Source organism: Castor canadensis, chromosome 14, assembly GCF_047511655.1.
Source record: "Castor canadensis chromosome 14, mCasCan1.hap1v2, whole genome shotgun sequence".
In the NCBI taxonomy this organism is placed as follows: domain Eukaryota; kingdom Metazoa; phylum Chordata; class Mammalia; order Rodentia; family Castoridae; genus Castor; species Castor canadensis.
In genome coordinates, this window is record NC_133399.1 from 100,811,823 (window position 1) to 100,835,179 (window position 23,357).

Genomic DNA, 23,357 nt, shown 5'->3' on the forward strand with positions numbered 1-23,357 from the left:
AGTGAAGGGAACAGCCTGCTCTACACTGAAGGAAGAGATTCAGCTGGGCTCAAATCTCCATTCTTTACCTATCCAGCTGATGTACCTAAGAAGTCACCCTGGGATTCCTGTAACTGGCCAGCTCAGCTACTACATTTGCAATATGACTTCCTTTACAAAGTTCTGTTTGTGTACTTAGAGAAATGCCTTGGTTTTGTGGCAAGAGTGCATTTGTAAGGGAAGAACAGCCACACCCCAGTGTTCACACAGAACACTGTGCTGAGCTGGAGCTCAGGGCTTGACTGCTCTGGGCACACAGGAAGATCCAGGAAAGGCAAGTTCAGAACCACAACCCACCGGGACTCGACTGGGGTCATGAGGAAAAGCTTATTGGGGCTGGAACTGTCTGGATGTGTAAAGACCAAGTGTGTCAAGGAAGACAGGGTCCACTGCGCAGAGCCTCAGGGTACTTGGGGAAGGAGAGGGAAACACACACTGCCCTCAAGACGTCTCTCACCTGCACTGAAACCCAACTCCTGGTAGGGGACACAGATTCTCCACCTCTCCTGTGACCCTCATCTGTCCACCTGCTGCTCTTACTCATAATCATACAAATGGTCAAATGGAGAAAGACCATCTTCGACAACATCATCATCAATGTCACCATCACCATGCCTTCCATCCCAGAAAGGACCCTGACATAAATGCAGGCTTTTATCTGAATTATCTTAGGAGAGGTGTCTGTGGCTCAGAGAGGCTGTTTAACCTGCCTGGGATCTCACAGATTATTATTTGCAGAGGTAAACCTAAATCCAGGTCTCCTGGCATCCAATGTAAGGTACCGGGCCCTGTCACCTTACAAGTGGTGACTCAAGCAGCAGATGACTGCAAGGGGTAAATAGAGAGGCATTAGTAAGGTCTCCCGCCCACCCCAAGTTTTGTCTGTCCAACCAAAATTGCATCATTTGATACTGTGGCGTGGGGCAGGGAGTGGTAAAGACAAAAATGACTTCAATTTTTATCTCTACATGTTTTACGACAAAGCTCATGTTGCAAGTAAGCCAAAGATCGCTGTATGTGTAATGTTGTTCTCAGACCTGGGAAGAAAAGACTGATGCTGTCTCAAATGAAGAACTCTCCAAATAGAGATGGTGAAGCTCCAGGCTATCAATAAAGGGGTACAAAAGAGTCATCAAGACCCCCCCAATCTCTTTCCATCCTTCTGTTCTGCATCCCCAAAATGCAGTTATCCTCTTAGACACAAAATGGCTGCAGAGGGCAGCTCCAGGTGTCTTCCCTCACATAGCTGCAACCAGAAGGGGGCAAATGTGTCTCCCCATTTTATGCAACTGACACTTCTCTTAGTTCTCACTAGCTGCAGGAAGGTCATATGCCAGTCCAAATCAGTCCTGGCCAAAGACATGGAAGACCTACACTGGCTTCATCTTATTGGCATTCTTCCTCCCCGTAGAAAATCTTGACCTTTCTCCCAGCAGCACTGCAGGGAAGCTACATAAAAACAGTGAATTAGCCAAGCTCTGTAGCGCTTTGGCTGTTAACACCTGTGCTCCCTTACTTACCAGCTGTTATTAATCGCATCCTGTATCTGGCTAAGAAAACCTTGTCATAATTTTTGCATTGTGCTTCTAACTAATTGCAGAATAACTAAAGCACCAAGCTCTCTTCAACAAGTGTTAGGGGTCAGGAAATGACACCCCAAAGAATGACACTTCACTCACCGAGCGGATCAAATGGAGGGGGATTGGAGGCAAAGTCTCTCGGCTGTGTTTGGATAAATGACCCCTCCCCACCCCGCCAAATGTCCATGCAATAAAACTTGGTCCCTAGGCTGTCCCTATTGCAAAGTGGTGGAACTTTCAGAGAGGTGGATCTTGGTTACAGTTTTTAGGCCACTGGGGATGTTCCCTTGAAGGGGATTTTGGGACCCCATTCTCTTGGTGTCGCAGTCTCTCTCTCTCTCTCTCTCTCTTTGCTTTTTGCATTGACATTTATTGGAATGGTAAGATTTTGTCCAAAAGCACCTTTGAGTTGGCGTTGTATGAGCTCATTTCTTACTTCCACAGAGGAAATAGTTGCTTTGCTCCATCTGATTTTGGTTTAGTCTTTGATTTTGTTATTCTTTTGCTAATTCAGGTTTTAAAATTCAGCTTTTGCTTTAATGTTGTCATCTTCCTACCACAATAGTCGTATCTTCTCTTTGCATTTCTCTTCTGAAGTATTGGTGGATTACTGGAACATAATGTATAACAAATATTCCATCCGTAAACATTTTGGGGTAGAAATTAGTAAAATAACATCCGGATCTCCTAAGATGCTGCCTTGCAGCACCACACAATTCATGTGCCCAAAATTGCCAACCTAATGACTTATTTCACCTCCAAACCTTATTACTTCTTAGGACACCACACACAGAATCTGTATAAAGTATTCTCTGTGAATATACTTGCTAATATTTATTTTATCTGCAACAAGGACTCACCACTAGCAGCCAACAGGGCAATGAATACAGTCTTATCACAGGCAGGAATGACAGGCACCTGCTCAGGTTCTGACAGCTGCACTCCTTCCGGCTCCTGTCAGGTCCAGGTGCCTGAGATCTTTGACCTTAACCTCCAACTCCTGGGATCAGCATTTCCTGTTCTAATTTTCTACTGTGTCTAGGGGTTCTTCCGGAGCAGCAGCAAGTGTCTGTGAACTGTTAAGATTTAATTCTCCCAGGAGACTGGCAATATTTTTTTTTAACCACTTCTCAACTGATTTTTCTCAGAGGAGCACACACATTTTCTGAGACATTCTGGAAAAAGAATTCCTGCCTAGAATAGTCCATGGGTGGGAATTCCCACGGAAAGTCTCTTAAAGCACAGGATAGTGGGCCAAGTCAGGCTCTGAATGGGGATGTGTGAGACCCTCCTCACTGTACAATAGTACCATGCACTCGACTTCCCTTAATACCTGTCCTCCTCCCACCATGATCCTGGCCCCACCTAGTCAATTCACCCCAAGTTTCATCCACACTAGACAGACTTTCTCCCCTACTTCCTCACCTCAGTTTTGCCCTCTGCTTCTCTGTACAATCCCAGTCTCCACAAACACCTCCACTTCTAATATTCTGAGCAAAATCGCTATCAGCCATGAGTATGCCCTAATAACCACCATGACAATTTAATTAAAGTCATTCAGATGAAGGTCTGAATCATCCATAAATTTCCACTTCCTGTCAGTATGAACTTACAAAGATCATTTCATCATACTCAACCTCAATTTTTTGGTCTATAAAATGGAGATAAAAATCCCCAGTTCATAATATTTTTGAGAAGATGAAACGATACAGGTAAAGCAAAGAGCTGGTAAGTGCTAGAAAATGTTTTCCTTCCCTCCTTCAAAGAGGATAGGATTTGGATTTTAAGAGAAGAGTTTTTGAGTGCAAATGGCTTTGTGGCAGCTCGTGGAACCACCAGCCCCATCTCCAGGAGCAGAAAGCACTGTATTTGTAAATCCAACATGAAGAAGTGTGGCGAGTGCCTCTCCTGTCTCCACAAGTCCATCTAACTTCCCACCCTCCACATTTGCTGAGTGGGTTAGACCATTGTCACTGCCCCCAGTGCCTGGCCTGAAGTAAATGCTCAATAAATGTTTGCCAAATTGAATTTCCTTCTCCCTGGATTAATCGGTGGCAGAAGCAGGGAGCTGGCCCCTCCGGGTGGCTTCCGGACCCAAAGGCTTTGTGAGTCATGTCTTCGAAGGAGGCCAGGCAGCAGCCACTGCCTCCTCTGCTTCTGACCTCTCCTGGTTCTTCAGCAAGTTTATGGACATAATTACAGCATGCTATTGATTTCCTGACAACCGTCTTGATGTAACTATTTTACAGAATCAAGCTAATTTCATACATTGAGGTTTTTATGGTCTCTGGCAGACTCAACTGAAGAAGTCATTTTGTCTCCTCGCTGGGTGCTCCTGCCCCTTCTCAGAACACCACTTCTCTGGGCCCCTCCTTTCCTGAAGCCAGCTGGCCTCCATTGCAGTCTAGAGTCTCTGTCTTTGCTTTGCAACCCCTTGTTGACAGTCACCCGAGCCACAGTGTCATGGGCCAACAGGGAGGTCTTGCAAGCCCACGAGGGCAGAGCAGTGCTTCTGGAAAGACACTCCCTGGTGACTCCTCCCCCTTTAAAATTTGACTCTTCCCTCCAGCCGCCTCTCACCCATCCCCAGATGTATTCCTGGGCTCATAAAACACTCCTTTCCTGCAAGCATGTACTATTTTACAGTTTTTAGTGCTCTGTGACACACGATTCTCTTTAATCAGCAGATCCATCCTGTGAATATGTGATTGTGTCCATTTTAAACCTGTGGAAAATGAGGCTAGAACAATAAAGCAGCTTTGTCATATAAAATATTAATAAGTAGCCTACAAATGCCTCACCCAAAGGCTTCTCCCAAGCAGTTTCATTTGTAGACATAAGGAGGTACAGAGCCAAGGTCAACTTCTGCTGGTAAGCTCTGTCCTCACACCTCAGCTTCCTCACTGTGTCCTTTCTGCTTCCCACTTGCACAGTGCTCCTCATGGCCTGATTCACCACGCTGCTCTTGAGCTGCTCCCCTGTCACCTCCAACTCAGATCTATCCTTAAAGCACTTCCTCCAGGCCCATCTCCACAGGAAGACTTCCTTTAAACTTCCTTTCTCTGAACATAGTAGCCATATTGTCCATACTACCAGACATTAAATGCACACAGGCAACATTTAATAAAGGTTAATAAAAGTTCCATTCCTCTTGTCCCTTAAAGTAGTAGACCTGTATTGGTTGAATCTCCACCATCCACTTCCCAATGGATGTAAATCTCTCAATTTCCCAGTAGCATATCACCCTGTTTCCTCTTTGGGGAACCATTGGGGTATCTGGGAAGTTGAATTCATCCATGGTCCAGAAGTAGCATCCAACACCAAGGCCAGGTCAATCAGTGCATCCATGTGACATAAGGTGGTCCAATCAGAGTGAACAGCTAGACTTTGGCTAGGAATGCTGGGAAAGACATTTGCTCTTTCCTGATGAATATGAAAGAGAAAGAGAAGAGTCTGCTCACAGGAGAGCCAACAGAAAGGAAGCAGATTTAAGAACAAACAAACAGAAAAAGTGGGTCTAAGTCAAACATTTTGAGATGCAAGATCAAACCTTGCCTGAAGCTAGCCAAGCCCTTTTACCAGATTTTTCAGTTGCATGAATCAGTACAGTGCTCTTTGTGTAAACCCAGTATTAGCCAGGATTTCTGCCCCTAAAGGGATTCTAGTGCAAGTACTTGAATGGTGATGCTTGTTCTAATGCATATCATTGTAGTGGAAGAGTGACCCTCTGTTCAGGCTTTGAATTTTTATAAGAGAATACCAAAATACAATTAGCTCCATTGATTTTTTTATATGACTTATTGGATTTTTGTTTTATCTGATAACAAAATAATACATGTCCATTAAAAACAGCTTAGAAATTCTACCATGGAAGATTACTACTAACAAACAAGATATATTTACTTTTATTCAATTACGTATGGTATTTTATAAAATTGGCATGGATCATGGTATGTGAATAATTTTGACTCCTTTAGCCATTTAATAACAGGCTAGCATGATGGAAAATAGAAAGGAAGGAAAGAAGCAAGGAAGGGAGGGAGGGAGGAAGGGAGGGAGGGAGGAAGGAGCTAGATTGCCTGGGTTCAAATTCTGTCTCTGTCATTAATACCTATGTGACCTTGAAAAAGTTATGCAAATCTCACTATGTCTCAATGACCTCATATGAAAAAAGAACATACTGTTAGTAACTGATTATTTTATAGAGATGTTGCAAGGATTAAATAAGATAAATTAAGTATTTAGTGTGGTAACTGGCATATGGGAAGAGTAAGTTTTGGACAAGTTGAAATTTGAGACATTAGGGCTGCTCAGAATGAGGAGGGAGGGGAGAGAAATAACCCAAACAATGTACACACATGTGAATAAATGAATAAAAAATTTTTAATAAAAGAGCCTGGCCATCTGCATGCATTCCTTTCTTTTTTTTCTTGGTGGTACTGGGGTTTGAACTCAGGGCCTTAAGCAGGCGCTCTAACACTTGAACTACACTCAAGCACATGCTGCCACCCAGGAGGCATTCTTTATTACAGGAAACCATCCCAGGCATTGTAGGATGTCTAGCATCACCCCTGGCCTGTAGGCACTGGGTGTCAGTAGTGGACTCCCCTACCCCACCAAACCCCCACAATGTCTCCAGACATTGCCCAGTGTCCCTTAGGGGACAAAATAACCCCACCTGAGAACCACTGCTTGATATTTCATTTTATAGCTATATCCTAGTATATTTTAATCCATTCTTTATCGCTGTGCAGTTAGGATGGAACCTTGTATGTATTACAATATCCTTAGACTGATTCAACTGTGGTGGGAATTCCTTTTGTATTTCACTGTGCATGTAATAATGAACTATTAGTTTGAGCTGAATTATCTTATATTAATTTTTAATTAAATTTTTACCAAGAAATTTTTTGAATTGTTTTTCAAAAGTCTTTAAGGCACTAGATGAGATTTTCTCTGCCTCACATATTCTTCAGTTGTGTAAATAGAATTCCTATCATTAAATTATTCTTGCATTCATAAGATACTGCCCAACTGCACATAGTATTGTACTCTTAATAGCAATGACTGCAATTTGACGTCATTTAATTCAAGGATCGTTATTTCCATTTCATAAAATAAATTAAAACCATTATTTACTTTTGTTTCATTATTTGGGACCTATTGGTTTCATAAAGTAGTTTGGAAAGGTTTGCATTTATATATGATATGAAATGATTAGTTTACCCTGTAAATTATATAGTTCTTGAAATTGATAAAGTGAATTACAATATTAAGTCAAGAGCATTTTTGCAACATAATGCTTCAACAATATTTTTGCAATTTCTTCTAAGAATATGAGTTCTCTATTGTTAAGTCAATTTCGGTGATTAATATCTTGCTACAAAGTGATGTCTTATAATCAAAATATTTTAAATAGCATAAACAGTACAATTTGCATAATGGAACATATTATATTTTCAATCTCTATAGTTATATACACTTTCTAATATCTAATTTTGTATATTTATTTACTCCCTTTTTTATTAGACTTTCTGTGTTTCCAACTGCTATTCTAATTCAAGAATATCTCCTTTGGGATTTGTTTTTTCTTCTCCTGTTTTGTGTTTAGGTTTCTATTGTTGTTGCTCATTAAAATATTTGGATTAATTTTTTAAATTTAATAATAAAAACCTTTAGCCTACGAATTTGCTCTTTTGTACAGCTTTGGCTTTTCTTCATAAGCTTTTACATGGACTGTGCTCATTTTTGTTACTTTATTAGTAGTCTGTTTTTCTTTTTTGACCCAATAATTGTCAGGTCTGTCATATTTTAAAAGTTTGTTATTATTTTCTATCTATTATTTTATGGTAGTCAGTGCACACATTCTACATAAATACTGATTTTTAGCAGTTAGTGAGATTTTATTTCAACTTTTGTCACTGTCCTAAGGCTGGAGAAAGGAAGTCTTATCTGTTCATTGATTTAAAGTTTATTGCTCATTTTATTAAATAAAAGTTATTAATTCCATTACCTGTCTACCATACCCCTTGATAATTTTTTGCCTATTTCTTCTGTCGTGTTCTGAGGAAAATATTTGTCATCCTTTAACAAATACTTTTTGCTGTTTTCTCTTATATTTTCTAATGCTTTTGCTTTAATTATTTTGATATTCAACTATTTGGCACCATCTACCATTTAGTTTATGAGAACTACCTTTTTATTCTAGATTTTATGTTTGATCGGTGTTAGATAATTCTCACTGTATTTCAATCCTATTGGTATTAGTGTTAGTGCTAGTGTTGTCACTACTGTATTTTGTATTGTCTCATCCTGATATCTTTCACCTGGCCTTTTACTCTTCAGATTCACTGTCAATCATTGTTTATTAAATTTAAACACATTATAAACAGCATATATTTGACATTTATTCTTTGACCTAATCTAAGACTCCATGTGTATTAATGGGAGAGTCGATCCTGTCATTTATTATAAATTTTGCATCTAGACTCAGTATTATCACTTCATTTTATTATTTCTGCCTATGAGACTTCTTTATTTCTCTAATACTTTTTATTAATTTGATATTTTTCTTATAACTTTCTTTTCCATTTCTATTTATCAAAGAGACCATAAATTATTTACTTTGGTTTTTCCCTTTAACATCTTGGATGATGCAAATATATTCCAAATTCTTTTCATGGCTCTTTTAGATTTTAGGAAATCATTTTAACCTATTTTTCTAATAATAAATATAAAAAGTGAAACAGTATCTATTCTCTTCTCTCTACTAAAATAAGGAAGTCATGATGCTTTTGATACTTTCTGCTCTTCCCATTCCTTTGTTTCTCCTGGAGTAAAATAGAGCATTAGAACCAAATTCTGTTGGGCTTTTTTCACTTTTGAGAATGACTCTTGACTTTCCATCCTACTTTACAGCCATGTTAACAAGAATTATTTAGACTTCACTCCCTGCTCAACTGACACTAGTGCTTGCCACCAAGCTCATTCCTAGATAGCTTCCTCATACTTAAAGTTGTTTACTTTGACACACATATCTGTCACCTGGAGCGTATTCTTAAGTACATTTTTCAGAAAGGAAATAGGCCTGCTACATGTTCTGAACTCACATTTCTGAAGGTATGTTTCTCTTGTGCTCATACCTCAGCTGCAGCTAGATTAAATTAGCAAACAAACAAATTTGAATCATAATCATTTCCCTCAAAACTCTGTAGGCCGTTATTTAGAGCAGGCTAAATGCTATAACAAACAGCCTCAGAACTGCAGATGATTAACACTTATCAGAGTCCATCTGGAGGCCAAAGACAGGCTTGTAAAAGATGATTCAGGAACCTGGGGTCTTTTGTCATTATTTAGGGGGTCTCTAATGTGTCCTCTGCATCTGACTGGCAATGATCAGAGAAAGGAGAAAGACAGTAGTAGATGGCATAGCAGATTTCAGAGGCTAGGCTGCAATTTCAATAGCACACCCCACTTCTACCCAAATCTGTCAGACGAATCACTCAGCTGGCCCATCTAAACATGAGAGGGCTGGGGAAAACTGTCTTCCTGTGTTTCCATTAGGAAAACCAAATGTTCTGATGGACACGTAGCCTTGTCTGTGTCACAGAGTGCCCTGTTATCTTTGGATAGCTACAGAGAAATTGGAGGACCTTTCACTTTTAATTTTTGTGACTATGTGTTCAGACCCTTTGTTTCTATTTTTTCTTACAGTGCTTAGAATACCCAATCTTTTGATTAAAAAATTTAGCCACACTGCATGTAAATGCAGTTTTCTTTAAATTTATTTTGCCAGCATACATAGGCCATTCTGCAATGCATGCTTTCTTCTGTTGTGACTTTGTCTGTGGTTTCTGTCTAAGTTATTCTGGCTTTTTCCTCAACAGGTGCTTTAGTAATCATTAGTCAGGCAGTGTTGAATGAATGAAGGAATGAATGATTGAATGGAGTGAGTGAATGAGTTCAGGAAGCAAAACAACAATTAAACCAATTTATGTAATTGGCTTCTCTTGGTGGCTTTTTTCTCTTTCCTGGGAGAAGGGATTCCTCTCCTTGCAAAAGTGAGGACAACTAGTCATGGCAGACCTCACCTAAGTCCCACCATGCTGGAGCAGCTGAAGACAAGCCATTCTCTTCCTGCTTGTTGCTCCAGCCACTTCCCAATCTATTGCCAGCTGCAGATGCCACCACCTCTGCCCTGTCTACTTCCTAGGGATGAGGTTCCCTGTCCTCCCCACACTAGCTACAGCTAATAGTCTGCCCCCTGAGCTTATCCATCTTTCCCTCTTAGTGGGGAGAGGGCAGGAGGAGTGGACTCTAGCTATAGCAAGCCCAGGTGCAGAGACATGAAGAACAAAGGAAAGATTGGGGTCAAGATCAGAGTCTCCCTGCAAAGAATGGGATGTTCTATAAAAATGGCAGACTGTCAGCCTCTGAGCATGAGGAAATGACAGCTAAATATGTGATCAAGGTGGCCAGGTGACATGGTGACAGGCACCTCTCACATAAATACCAACCAGAATATAATGGGGATATTTCTTCACCAGTAGCCAAATCATAGGCAGGATGCCCTACACGCAACAAACTGAAGATCAGAAGGGCAGCCCTCGCCCTGATCAAGGTCACCTCTGCATAGGGCCAGGTAATGAGTCCAGAGGGCTGGGGAAGCAGGGGAGAGCTGACAATGGAACAAGAGAACTGACAGGTAGCCTCAGGCCTTGCACTAACTAGCTATAAATCTCAGGGAAGCAGTAACCTCTCTAGGCCTTCATAGATTGTCCCATGAAATGGGACGGTGATATTTGTTCTATTCTTCCATGAAACAGACCCCTGCTTCTGCAACCCCCTCACCCACCTCTGGTGCTACTTTAATGAGCCATAAATGAAGCCCTGCCCAGAACTGGCAGCCATCCGTATCTCCAGTGTGTGTCATTTACGAGCCCTAATTTAATATTGCTCTTGAACACAAGGAGGATGTTAGGCCCTGGATTAACTGCTGTGCAGAGAAAATCATGGAATCCTCAACCCACTCATGAGCTAGTTACAGTCATGTGCCTCCCAACAATGTTTTAGCCAACCATGGGTCACATACACAGTGGTGGTCCCCGGATTTTATAATGGAGCTGAGAAATATCCACCACCCAGCGACATGATAAAGTCATAATACTCTGCATTGCCGGTATTGTGTACCTACTATATTATACTTTTAGCAGTTTTTAGAGTGCATTTTTTGTACTTCTATAAAAACTAGTTGCTGTAAAAAGGCATGCCTTTTACGCCAGCAGCAGCCACACCCAGCTCAGTGAGTTTACTGAATCTCACATAAAGAGCTACATGGAGCACTGACCTTTCCATCTAGGTGTGTGAGAACCCACTGTGATGTTCACACAGTGAACGTCGATCAGGGACACGTGACCCTTCTAGGTTTATTCCCACTGTCCTTTCTGAAGTGAGGAAACTGAGGCACAGATGGTCCTCACACACTAGCAGGTGGCAGCATAGTGCCATGTTGCACTTTGCTGCCTCAGTGCCCTGGAGACTCGGCTGACATCAGGTTTTCTGATCATTTAACTCTCACTTTGTTGCCTCCCAAATAAATAGTTCCTATGCCCTGGCTTCTACCAAAAAAAATCATATTTCCAGCTTGTGCCCCTTGGGCAGTAATGGAATTTCATCCTCAATCCCTAGCTCTGAGTCTCTGTCTTTCTAACATGTACAAAACCCCTGTTCCTTCAAACTAGCACCCCATTCTGTTCTCAAGGTCTATGCACACACCTCACATATTCCACTGGAACTGGTACCCGTAGTCAACCTTCCTTTTATAGACAACCTCAGGGCAGCCTTGTATGATGATGCTGTAGGGCCTGGATGGCCTTATCCATCCCCACTTGCCCGTTAGTTCCAGTGCTCAGTTAAACCAGCTCATCTAGCATCCCACCTGTGAACAGCATCTATCTGCTGGGGGCTCACCTGGCCACCATCAGTGGAAGTGATCTCTACCCCAACAGCAGGCAGAACATGTACTTTGGGATCTGACAAAGTGAATCATACGTCTTCCACTTCCCCTGTTCTTTTGTGGTTTTTTTCTTTTTAGGAAGGAAAATTGACATATAAGATCTTACGAGCACAGGTCAATAACTTTTGCCAGATATATTCTACCATGTGACCAACACCCCAGTCAATAAATAGAACATCTCTGTCACCCCAGAAATTTCCCTCAGGCCCATTCCACTCACCATGCACACATACCTCTCACAGGCAAGCACAATTCTGAATGTTATCACTGCAGATCTGATCTGATCTTGGTCATTTATATCTTCATGTAAATGACCCCCTGTGAAAGGAAATGTGGTCTTTGGTGCCAGGCTTTTTCCCCACAATGTGTTTCTGACCTTTACATCTGTTGTTTTCTTGTTCTTTGTTTGTTTTTCAGTTTTGTTTTTGTTTTTTCTGGCTTCTTGTATATGAGAAGAAGTATTAAGTATTATCTGCTTTGTAATCTTGGGAAAGTCATGGGGCTCTCCAGTCATTCATGAGTCAGTTTATTTAATAAGAAGAATTTACACTCTGCCCAGTTTTATAAAAGACCACATTAATTGCACTTATTATTGTCTGTGTGTTTAACCACGACTAGAAAGCTAGAAAGACAGTTGGGTGAACTCAGGAGTCAAATAGCTACTTCAAATCCCAGTTTTATCCCTCACTAGCTGGATGATCTTGGAGAAAATACACAACCTGTCTGTGCCTCTGTTCTCTCCTCCACAGAAGGATTAAGTGGGGATGAAACAATGATTGTAAAGCAGTTAGAACGGTGCTTGGTACACAGTAAGTGCCATGTAAGTGGTGGCCATCATTAGCCCTCACTAAATCATGGCTATTGTTTCTGTTGTTGCTGTGCTATTCTTCATATACAAGAAGAAAACAAGGGCACTGGTCAAGCTCTGGGGCTCACTCCACTCAGGAAGTGGAGACTTTGAAGATCACAGTTCAAGAACAGCCAGGGAAAAACATTAGCAAGACCCCATCTCAATAAGCAGGACATGATGGTGTGTTCCTGTGACCCCAGCTACATAGGAGGCCATAGGTGGGAGGACTGCAGTCTGAGGCCAGTCCTAAGCAAAAAACTTGGGCTGGAGGTTTTTTGGGCTCAAGTGGTAGAGTGCCTGTCTAGCAAGCATGAGGCCCTGAGTTTGAACCCTGGTACCACCAACAAAAGAAAGAAAAGGAATGAGGTCACTGACACTTACCTAGGGTGGTTTAGTGAAGTGGGGAAGGAACCCAGTCCCTTGGTCATAATAATAAACTAACAGGGCTGACCTGACCTATGGTAGCCAACTTGTGCTGGGACTTTCCCAGTCAGCACTGAAAACCCCAGGAACACTCATAGCTCCAGACAAGTGGAGATAGTTGACTACTCTAATCTGAACCTCACTCTACTTGTCTATTAAGTGGGCATAATACACACTGCTTACCAAAAAGGCCAAATGAAACAACATGTGTGGAAGTCCTATATAAAGGTGTTCCTACATTTGTTTGTTTTCTTGGGTGTCTTAGTCTGAATTGCATTGCTGTAACATCAATTCCTGAGGTTGGGAAAGTTACAAAGAAATGAGGTTTGTTTAGGCTCATGGTTGTATCCACGATTGGCCAGACACATCTGGTTGGCTTCATGCACCAACTCATGGGAGAGAACAGAATGGCAGCCTATGCAGAATGAGCAACTGTGTGGAGGAGACCCAGGACAGGTCACAGTCTCACTTTATTATAACCTGCTCTCATGGTAACTAATCTAGTCTCAAGAGACCAAACTCACTCCTGAGAGACCTAATCTAGTCTGGAGAGAACTAACCCAGTCTCACTACCCTCAAGGGTGATACCCATGCCCTACCTAATTACGTCCGTCTAGGCTCAACCTCTTAAAAGTCCCACCAATCTGAGCTGAGCTGACCAAGCTTTTGGAGGCAACCCATATCTGAACCATATGGGTATAGCAGAAACCACACTAAACCTTGAATTCACCTTTGAATTCAAACTTCAAGTTCAGTCTTCATTCAGCCTGCTCTGCTTCCATGCTGAGTGATGCAGAGCCCAGGATCTCTTCTCTGGGAACCCACTTCCTCATCTGTACAGCAGAAATGCTCAAAATTAGCCACAGGCTTGGTGTGAGGTCACATGGGAGAAGGTAACACCCGTACTCAAAAGTACAACACAAATTATACATCAGTCAGGGTGGTGCGATGCTCTTGGGAACAGAGCTGTCTGTCCCTCCAAGCTGTCTCCCTCTGGCTCTGGTCCTGTGAATCCTGCTGCTTGACCCCAGTAACTCCTGTCAGCCCGCCAGACTCTCTCACCTGTGTCTGAACTCCTGGTCTCTGACCAGCCATGCAACTGTCCAGGCCCGGTGGGCTCCTGGGCTCAGTCTTACAAGCATCCCACAAGCTTCTCCTCCACAGCCCGCAGCAGAGCTGGGAAATGACTGCTGGAATCATGAGGCCTCCACAGTAATCAGTGCGTGGAGGCCTGAGGTAATGGAAGAACCCTGATGCAATTATATATTGATTGCAAGTATTATGGCTGCTGCTGATTGCTTCTTATTGATACAAATCCACTGGGCTGCCGATTTGGATAATGCCAAGTGAGAACATGGACAGGCAGGAAAGAAAACGGGAAGAGGGGCATGAGGGAAGACAGGATGAATAGCAGAGTAATTGGTCACAGATGGGGAAGCAGCAGCCTCTACACTCCCCCTATGATGGTTCATCTGGCTATCCCAGAGACAGGAAAAGAAGTGAGGGACACCGGTGTCACCCTCCATCGTCACCTAGCTCCTTACAGTTCCAAGATGCCTTTTCTGCCTAACAAGGCTGCTGCCCAGAGGGACCTTGCTAACACACCTGTCAGGGACTAGAGAGGAAGTCAGAAGAAATGGCTGACTGCCTCTGTCCTGCAGCTATAGTGTGCCATGAGGGCAACCAAAGGCAACAAGTCACCTGGGGCATGTCTCAGTGGAGGTCAAAGAGCAACAGGGATCAAATGCAGAGAGGTTACAGGTCTGGGAGCAAAGCTTGCATAGTCACGGGAAGTTAGAACAGGCAAACCAGGGGAAGTCTGGACATGGCCTTGCTTGGGCAAGGGAGAAACTCAACTCATAAGTGACCAGGAGATGGCTTTCCCTGGAGCAGGGAGTATGAATGATTCTGCTCTCAAGACAAATTATTAAAGACTTCAATTATGCACTGTTGATTATGAGAAAATGGTTATAGAGCCCCAGGAACCTCCAGTCTGTACTCATGGGAAAACAGAGAAAGTCAAATAACAGCTCCATATTTGTGTATATTATTTTTGATCTCATAGACCAATTGCAATGGTCTAGGGGGACCAGAGTCCCTGGACACCACAATGAGAACTACCAGCCTAGATGCCTAGCTACGTTGCCCTGTGAAGCCCTCAGGAAATGAGTGTGGAAGCCAAATCAACACTTGACCTTCAGTCATTACACAGCAGTATGCTCACCTCATCCAGTCTGAACTAGTTTCTACTTTTTCCACGGTCCACAATCAGGGAATCAAAAAGATTTTGTACTCTGAAAAGTCAAAGCACATATAAACAAACCTACGTGCATGCACACAGAGGTCCTCATCATTCACAGAGGTTGCACTCATCCAAATTGATTTGTAACCTTGAAGTCTACACTGGAAGCACTTCTTGGATGTGGGAATAGTGGGGACAGATTTGAGTAGCTGAGAAGTGTGTTCCCAGCTGAGGTACAACGAGGTAGCAAATGCTCCATCTTCTTGTAGGTCTCATAGGGTAAACAAGTGTCTGTTTAGTACCACATTTTCTCATTTTTTCACATTTTGTTAAAATGACCCCAAGTATAGTGCTGAAGCATTGTCTGGTGTTTCAAAGAATAAAAAGTCTGTAATGTGCCTTGTAAAGAAGACATATTAGATGACTGAATTTTATTCTTTCATGAGATATAGTCACAAGTTCATTGTTAATGAATCAACAATACATGTTAAATAAGGTGTCTTTAAACAGAAACACACATAGAATAAGGTTATGTGCTGATTGGTTGGGCAAGCTGTGAAAAGAGCCTTACAGGATTCTAAACCCTATACTTCCAGAGGAACAACAGCTCAGTATTCTGTAATTCAGTGTTCATGGTGACATTACCTTAAAGCAACTGAGGCCAATAGGAAAAGGGGAACAGGTACTAGAGAAAAGGTTAGATCAAAAAGGACTAACCTAGAAGGTAACACCCACGCACAGGAAATCAATGTGAGTCAATGCCCTGTAGAGCTATCCTTATCTCAACCAGCAAAACCCCTTGTTCCTTCCTATTATTGCTTATACTCTCTCTACAACAAAATTAGAGATAAGGGCAAAATAGTTTCTGCTGGGTATTGGCGGGGGAGAGGGAGGGGGCGGAGTGGGTGGTAAGGGAGGGGGTGGGGGCAGGGGGGAGAAATGAACCAAGCCTTGTATGCACATATGAATAATAAAAGAAAAATGAAAAAAAAAATAAAGAAAGGCCTTAGTAACTGCAAAAAAAAAAAAAAAAAGAACATGAGCTACCATGAATAATGAGTATCTACATACAGGCACATATGAAAAAACAAAATCTACCAGTTCCAAAAAGAAAGACAATCTTGGGCCTTCCGCTAAGTTCCTGGCTTCCTAACAAGAACAGCTATATCCCTGACTTTTCAAATCTGATACCTGAAAATTTGTCATGATCTTGGAAAGTATGATTCTTATACGAGAAAATGGTTGTATTTTCACCAGGGACAGACTAACAATGATAACTTTGGAAATCTTGCCTGCTTTTTCCCTCGAAATATTTGGATGCTTTTTATTGGGCGAGCCCGTCTTTGTTTTATTTTGTTTGGAATATGAAAATTTATTACAATCTTTTCATCATCAAAATTTCTGATGTTGGTCTTTCCTTCTTGCTTTTTGGAAAGGGCCAAAAGAAACACACTGGCTACTTTAACAACCTTAAAGTGGACTTCAGGAATGTCACCAACAGTATGACCTTTTCAACCAAATCCACCAATCAGAATGTCATCAGTTTCCCCAATAAAATTCAAACAACCATCTTTGGGCTCAAAAGCTGTGATTTTCTTGCCATTCTTGATCAGCTGACACACTTTCTGATAGCAGAATTTATCTATTTGGTTTCAACCCCTACTTTTAGTGCCCAATTCCCTTTGCATGGGAAACACCTCCAAAAGAATTGGCCTTCAGGGCTGTGCCCAAATGGGCTTTCTTGTATTGCTTATCACGCCACTTCTGATGCCATCGGCACAGAGCTTCCTGGCTGTATGAAGACTGTGACACTTGCCCATACTGCTGGTGCCAAGGGCCTGAGGGAAAGATGAGTGAGCCAGTCTTTTTAAAACCTTCTCTAGCCATCGGCTTTTTTCTTTCTCTAAAGACATGAAATGCTTGTGTTTCTGAGCCTTCCTTTGATTCTGACTAGCTTAAGAGGAGGCGCCAACTTACTGGGATGTCCACATCAGCATTGCATGGCCACCATCCTGATGGTGGTGGCAAGTGTCCACGTGCTCAGAGGGCCCCCAGCCTAGTGTGATCTTATTTTTGTCAGCAGAGCCTGCTGGCAGAGCATGCTTACACACAGTAGGGCTTACTGGACAGGCGCATGGCCTAGTCACAGCTTTGATTGCAAACAACAGAATTCAACACAGTTAACTTAAAACCAATTACTGAATGTCACTAGGTAGCTCACAGAATTGACATAGGACATGGATAGGAACCGAGGAGGTAAAGAAGCTAGGCCCCAGCTACAACTGCTCAATAGAATAAGGGACTAGATTGCTGCCCACACCACTGAAAGCTAGAATATTGCATGGCCCATGATTGTTGGCTGACTTACTACAGGAATAAGAATATCTCTGCTGCAGCCACCATAGCCTGTGACTCAAAGAAGCTGTCCCTGTTTCTTTGCAGTCCTTACTCCAAATGACAAGTCCCAAACAAGAGCATCCAAGTGCCCAGAGTTCAGTGACCAAAGCCCAATTGCCAGGGTTCCAGGACCATGCATCTAGACTTTTCAGGTTCCTTGGCAATGCTGGGCTTTGCCTCCAATGAGACTTACCACATTGACTTGAGACTAAAGGGTGTGTACTGTGAATGGAGAAAAATGAATAAATTTTTAAAAATTAGAAAAAAAACACTGAGTTCATTGGAAGATTACCTGGATGTGGGGATGCATACAGAGTCTAGGGTGATGCCAAGGGGTCTTTCTTGAACATCCAGACTGGGGAGAGTAACAATAACTAAGTCAGAGAACAGCAAGGAAAAGAACAGCAGAGAAAATAGCATAGCTTGGACAAGTTGAACTTGAGATGAATTGAGAAGCTTATGTCTTTTCAGTGGAAACTCTGCAAATTCCAAAGCTCTGTGTGTTTGGAAAGGATTCTATCAATACTATCAATACAACTATTATCATTAAATATTAATGACGGTTCCTTCCTTAAAGAACCAAAGACAGAATTACTGCAATGAACTGGGAACAAAGCATGGCTTTTGTCTATAGACAAGAAAGCAAGACACAGCTTTCAATTCTCTGTTCCTGCTTTTGCTTGGGCTGTTAGTCCCAGACAGAGTGGCCAGGCATTCAGGGGCAAGACTGCCCAAGGCAAAATGGATAACCACCCACAGTTTTGAAAAGAAGTAACTAGAAGTCAATCACAAGTGAATTAGCAACCAAATTTAAAACTGCTGTATTATAAACCCTTCAGGCTTTATCTACTCTGGGGGACTGTCTGGCAACCAACGAGAGAAAATGGCATTTGTTTAGAGAGCACCAGGAGCTAAGGAGGAAGAAGTTCTAAGAATCTGTGTCCACTTGACTCCTCCACATGTCCCCTGCCCTCACCTGCTGTCCAGGAGACTCTGGGGCTCACAATGACTGGGTTCCTGGCCAGCAATGTGGTGCAATTCTAAGGCTGGACACTGATTTGCCAGGGTAATTCTGATGTACGTATTATAACTAACTCATTCTTTTCAACCCACAGGCCTTAGCATTCTAACTCAGGAAATGTGCTACTCAGGTACTGAGGAGAGTGTGAGGGGGAGAAGACCTGTGATCAGGGATCAGGATCACCTCTGTCTGACTTTTAGCACAGTTTTATTTTTTTCTGTAATTAAGCCTTAGCTCTTTCACCTGTAAAGTGGGGCTAATACACCTACCGCATTACAGAAGGACCATAGAATTAAAGGAAGGGAGAGCTGTGGCAAGGCACAGGCAAAGGTTCGTTCCTAATACCTCTTATGTGGAAAATACCCATAAGCTTTCCATAAACTTACTCCCTCTGGTGGTAATGGGTTAGACACTGAACCCTCCTGGTCTGGTGTTTGCTGGAGTGAGTTGGGAAGATAGGATGACAATATGTTAAACAAGGATGGAAAGTTCCAGAAGAGTGAATGCTCCACATCCATCACCCCCAAAGAAGGGAATAGATGGTAGGAAGGGTAGGAGCAAGACAAGGTTTTGGAGAAAAGACACATCCTGTCTTCAGAGCCGTTTCTAGGACAGAAGGACTCATTTAATTGTCTGCAGTTTTCTTTTTTCCTTTTAATTCTGTTAATGTAGCCTGAAGCCTTATAGTAAGCAGAGTGTGTCTTTAATGAAGCCAGAAAATAAGTTTTTAAAAAAGAAAGAGGAGAAGGAAAGAAGTCCCATGATTTACTGGAGAACTTCAATGCTCTCTAAATTCACGATTTGACTTTCAGCCCACTGTGCCCCACACTTACTAAAAGGGGGTCGATTCTTCACAGCTGGCCTCTGTGATTTTAGGAAGAACAAGCAACTCCCCAACTTTTAACTCACATCAGTCCAAGAAGCATTTATTGAGAATATTAAGAACCTACCACATATAGGAGATGCCACATGTATGTGCATGAAAGGATTAAGCACACAGTAGGCACTCAATAACTGCTTTTCTTCTTCTTGGCTGTTATGCCATGTCTGTGAAACCAGGAGTCACATCACCAGGAAAGAGTAGGCCTTTCATCTGAGTTTGTATGTAATATCCTCTTCGTAGGCTAAATACTGAACGAATCAGCTTTTTAAAAAAAATCACTTCCATTTATTTTGCAAAAGACTTGCTGACAAGACACCAACAGCATCTAAAATTTCATCTAGACAAAGAGGGCAGGGACCAGGGGAGTCAGGAGCTCTATTTTCTCCTCTGGGCTCCCCACTGCCTCCTTCCTACCTCTCAAAGGCACACACATTGGAGCCCATGTGCACCACTGCGATAAGAGACTTTCAAAGGCCACAATTCATCACCCTGGCCCCGGCTGCAAGAAGCGTGTGAGTGAGAGCATGTGTGCACGCTCCTGTGCCACACTCCTGCATGCACGTGCACCTACAGAGCTTTTGGAGCTCGTGGGACAATGGAGCCAAGGCACAGAGCTTACAAAAAGGAAGGAAGAGGCAGGGAAGCAAAGACAGCAAGGCGCTTTGCCTGCCTCCCTTCAGTTTTGGCTGCAGATCTGAGGCGGCTAACCGGTTAACAATACCATAAAGGACAGCAGGAAAGGAGAGAAGCTGCCAGCCTGCAGGCCTGATGCAGCATGAAGATAAACATTAATCACTGCCATGCCTCATGGGAGCTCGGGTTGTTCTTTAATGCATCTTGGTGGGAATTTATGAAGTAGGTAAATGTGGATGGTAAGCTAATTCCCCTTCCCAAAGTCATCTGGGACCTCCCTGCTAACCCTCAACTCTTTAGTGAACCTCATCCAGGGACCAGTGTGTGCACATAAGTACACACACACGCTTGCACACACACAGAGACACATGCTCCAGAGCCTCCAATCCAGGCACCCTCTCAGAGCCAACCACTCTTCTTTGGGAACTTCTTGGGAAAAGGCGAGTTAAATGAACCTACATTTACAAGATTTTCATTTGCTTACTTAGTTTAAGCCTCATACAAGTACTGGAAGGTTTTTCTTTTGTTTTGTTTTGGTTTTGTTTTCTGGTTATTACTCATTTGTACAGATCAGGGAAACTAAGATGGAGAAAGGTTATTTCAGTTTTGTTTCAGACACACATAGGTGGTATACAGTTGGGTGAAGAATTCAAATCTAGACATTTTTCATATCCAAACTAAACATGTAAAAAGGGAAAAATTGACAAGTTTTTATAGATACAGATACGGGTATAGATGATATAGATATTTATGGTCATGAAACTGTGACCAAAATCAAGATAATAAACATCTCTGTCACCCCCAAAGTTTCCTCTCTTCTACCCTTTCCTTCCCCTCCCTACCTAATCAGGGTACAACTGACCTACTTTCTGTCACTAAAGAGTTGCATTTTCTGCAACTTTCTATGTATCTGGACTCATACAGTATGTACACTTTTCTAACTAACTTCTGTCATTCAGCATGATTAATGTGTCCTCTTATTGCTAAATAAACTCCATCCTAAAGATATGCCACAATTTGCGTACCCATTTACCTATTGGTGACTATTTGGGTTATTTCTGGTCTGAGGCTATTACAAACAAACAAGAAAAGCTTCCATGAACATTTGCATTCAAACTCTCAAATCTCAATAAGAAAACAAAAAAAACAATTTAGAAATTGGGGAAATATGTGAATGGACACTTCATCAAAAGGTATACAGATAGCAAATAATCACATGAAGAAAATGCCTAGCACCATTCATCAGTGGGGCATTCGGATGAAAATCACAATGAGCTATCACTACAGTAGTATTGGGATGACGAAAATGAAAAGGGCCAGTCATCCAAGTGTCCATAAGGATATGGAGCAACGAGAATGCTCCTGCTCTGCTGATGGGAATATAAAATGAGCTAGCCATTTGGGAAAGAGTTTGGCATTTTCTCAGAAAAGATCACCATATGCCTACTGCATGACCCAGTCAATTCACTGAAAATTTGTGTCCGTACAAATACCTGCTCATGAATGTTCATGGCAGCTTTACTTGTAAGGAGAATCTGTGTTTTTAAGAGCACTGTAGGTCATTCAGATGGTGAGTCAGGTTTGGGAACCATTGTGTTGGGAGTCTTGGACATATTTGATAGCTGGAGAAACTCCTCTTATTCCCCAAATAACCATACAGTCAGCCCGCTGTACTCACCAGTTCCACACCTGCACATTCAGCAAAATAAGGCATCTGTGCTGAACAGGTACAGTTTATTTCCTAATCATTAGTTCCTAAACAATACACTATAAAAGTTATTTACATAGCATCTATGTTATATTAGGTATTATAAGTCATCTAGAGATTGTTTGAAGTATATGGGAAACCATGCACAGGCTATATGGAAAATCTATTCCATTTTATATATGGAACTTGAGCATCCTTAAATTTTGGTTCAAGAATGTCCTGGAGGGCTGGGATGTGGCTCGGTGGTACAGCGCTTGCCTAGCATGCATGAGGCCCTGGGTTCGATTCCAGTACCAAAAGAGAAAAGACAAAAAAAAAATGTCCTGGAACCAGTCCCCCAAGGTTATCAGGAACGACTCTATGAGTAAAGGTTTAACTAGTTGGTGAAGGAATGCAATTTAATGAATCCATGTGATATTGGGCAAGTCACTTAATGTTTTTGAACTCTTTTACAAATTTGAACCATGAGAAGGAATTCTAATACCTATGAGACTCTAGGAAGTCTAACTTCGATGATCTCAAAAAAACTCCACCATAAACCTAGTCGGCCTCCTTGAAAGTAGAGAATAATCCCATAGAACAGTACATGGATAGTTTTTCTATCTATGGGAGCACCCTTCTCTCCTTTCTGATACATGCTCAGCCATACAAGCAGGTACACACACACACACACACACACACCACCACCACCACCACCACCACCTCCCTTAAAATTTCAAAATGTTAATGTGTCTAGGATTGAGGGTGCCAGAATTGTCATTCAACTGCTCCAGACACAAAGGCCCTCTGCTGCTTTGCAGCCCACGTGAGGCTATCTTTTGCTTATCTAGATCCCTTTTGTCTGAAATGAGTTCCTCATTTTGAACAACCTGCAGAATAAGGTGGAAACAGAATCACTGGCCTCCTTTAGTTGGAGATGGACTTACATTTTACAGACTCTGCCCATACCTGGGGCAGTTTGGATCAAAACTGTTTTCAAGCCTCAAATATTACCACTCTTTAAAGAATTCACCCTTTGACAGAGAGCGGGGGGAACCCATGCTTTGCCCCTTCAAGATATGTTCCCATTCTCACAATCCCAGTGCTCTTTTTGTTTCTTTTGAAAGCCCTGTTTACTTCGGAAATTCAGCAATTACTCCCGAAGTTCCTTTGATGTCTACTGAATTTAATATACTTTGCTACATTATGGAAAAACTATTTCAGTTTCGGTACCAACATTTCCTTGATGTGCCAAGGGGGCTTTCTGTTGGGTTTTGTGCATGTGGTTGTTGATTTGTGTGGATGAATTTCTTTTAAGATGATTTGAAGATTTCTGTACTTTTCACTCTTTTAAAAGTGTAGCCAAAGGGTGAGCAAGCAACAAGATTGACAGCTCCTAGAAACAAGAATTCTCCAATGAATCAAGGGAGAGATCACAAGAAAAAATTATTTTTCCCTTCCCTGTTTTCCCTAATTCCATTGCCCCAGCAGAAACTCCATAATAAACCCACAGAATTCATCTTTTAGCAACATTGTATCTATCAATGGACAATCAACTACACACTGTGCTACATGAAGGTTTTGTAC

The 23,357-nt window shown here is 42.1% G+C and overlaps 1 pseudogene; it reads right to left on the minus strand.

The window, feature by feature from the left end:
* Nucleotides 1-16,524: 16,524 nt before the first annotated feature.
* Nucleotides 16,525-16,969, minus strand: LOC109695173 (small ribosomal subunit protein uS12-like; annotated as a pseudogene).
* Between the last annotated feature and the right edge of the window lie 6,388 nt (nucleotides 16,970-23,357).